Source organism: Buceros rhinoceros, unplaced genomic scaffold (genome assembly GCF_000710305.1).
Source record: "Buceros rhinoceros silvestris isolate BGI_N320 unplaced genomic scaffold, ASM71030v1 scaffold16280, whole genome shotgun sequence".
NCBI lineage: Eukaryota > Metazoa > Chordata > Aves > Bucerotiformes > Bucerotidae > Buceros > Buceros rhinoceros.
The window spans coordinates 8,970-11,165 of NW_010388037.1; positions in this window are offsets into that span (position 1 = coordinate 8,970).

Consider the following 2,196-nt stretch of genomic DNA (forward strand, 5'->3'; position numbering starts at 1 on the left):
AACCCCTGCGCGCGAAAGTATATACATTTTTTTTTTTTTTTTTTTTTTTTAAATTTCACATTAGCCTATCTTAAGTGTTCTCAGTCCAGGGCCAGTCTTTCTGGGAAGCAGCTCCACCACCTCGTGATGTCCCCACCTGGAGCTTTCCCCCAGCAGTGTCATATCCAGGGTCACTAGTGCCAGGCCACACATCTTAGCCCGCGTCTTTGGAAATCCCCATTTTTTTCCAGCACTCGTCCCTTGTTACAACATCCTTCCATCTGATTCGCTCTGTATCTACCCCCAGCTCTCAGCGAATCACTCCGTCATGGCTCCGCAGCCCGAGGCCCTCCAGAAGCAGCGTGTCCTCACTCTTTTCTCACCATCACAGCCGGACGACTGCGTTGAGGTGCCTGGGATGAAAACCGGGGTGTGAAATGAGCTGCCACCCTCGGGCCTGAGGGTGAGGAAGGCTTACGTTTGGGAGGGTGAGCTAAGAGAGGGATTGGAGGAAAAACCTGCCCCGTTAGTAGAGAGGAGCCGAAGGCAGCCCTGGGATGAAGGCTCTGGAGATGCGGGAGCTACCTGCTGAGTTTGCAGATTTATCGCGTGCTCTGATGCTGTTCCCTTGGGCGCTCGAGGAGCTCCTTGCAGAGCTCAGCACAGCCTGATGTTGTCCACCCCAGCTCTCTCTGCTTTGATCCTTAGGAACGTTCTGCCAGGATTCATGCTCCCTGGGTGCCAGGACCGGTGTCCTGGGCACCCTGCCTCCTCTTTGCGCTCCTCTGCCTGGCCGACCTCCTCCGACGCTCCCGGGGGCTGCAGGTGGACAGGCCGGTCCGGAACAGGCTGGGGCAGTGCCCTGCCCGCAACCGGGGTGCATCATCCGCCACAGCCAGGGTACTTACCATTTACCATAAAACTAATGATAATAGAACAGTTCCAGAATGTCTGCGCCACGCGCTACTGCCTGCGAGAGTCACTAGAGATGGAGTAATGAATAAATGAAAGTATTCCAAGAATTTTTTTCCTCCTTTCTTTCTTTTTTATTGTTTATGATGTCAGGAAGTTCAGCACATCTTCCCCTACACCTTTGCACTGGCTGCCTCCCTCACTCCCAGATCCCTGCGACTCCAGCGGCAGCAAAGCCACCACCTGAGGCCTTTCCTCGGAATTCCTCTGCTGGAGAGGATCTTACCTGCTGGTGAGCTGGAGCCCCATCCCTGCGGGCACTGCCAGGGGTGAGCGGGGCAGGAACAGCGGGAGGAGGGCAGGAGGCAGGGAGCACTGCTGGTGTAGGGGGGGGATGGCGTGCATCCATCCGTGGCCGAGCGCCCCAAGAGCAGCTCCTATTCCCCAGGACCAGGCTCCCTGACCCCGGAGCAGGCAGGCGAGCTGCTGACGGGAGGCAAATTGCAGGCGGCTGCATCTGGGTATGCCCAGACTTCCTGTAACTGGAGAGGGCCTCAAAGTTCCAAGGCAAAGTTTGGGGTGTCTGGTTCTAATCAAACCTAGAGAGACCTTGAGTTACACATTGTGAAGATCTCCGTGACAAGGAGGTAACGTGAGCATCGCTGCACCCCTACAAGCCCGACAGGAGCTCTCGGTGCCTCCTTCACTGCTTACGACACTGTCCCTGCATGTGCAGCAGGAGCAGGAGGATATTTTCCGGCTTTCCTCACTTACACCCTGCTCTCCTGGGGCCTTGGCTGCCTCCCAGACCATCGGCACTTCCAAGACCTTCCCTGAGTCATCCTGCCAATGGAGAGGGACAGCCCCAGGACAGCTGGGGACATGGACCTGAGCATCAGTCCCATCACACTGCTCCTTTGGGGCAGGAGAGCTGCCTGCGTCCCCAGTTCGCCTGGAGGGGGTATGCCCCTCTGATCGCAGGGTGACTGTCCTGGGGAGCCCACGGAGGAGGAAGGTGGTGCAGGAGACAGACTGTGGCCAAGTGGCGAGCCCCCGGGACAGCCAAGCATCGCACTGCTCTGCTGTCACCCTCCCGGAGGGACCGGCTGCTTAACCACACCGTCACAATGCTTGATTCACACCTCGCATCTGGTTTGTTCCTGAAGTGGGCTGTTTTGGGAGGGTGATGGAGTGGAAGTCACAGAATCACAGACCGGTTTGGGTTGAAGGGATCCTCAAAGCTCCCCCAGCCAGCCCCTGCAGGGAGCAGGGACATCTGCCCCCAGAGCAGGGGGCTCAGAGCCC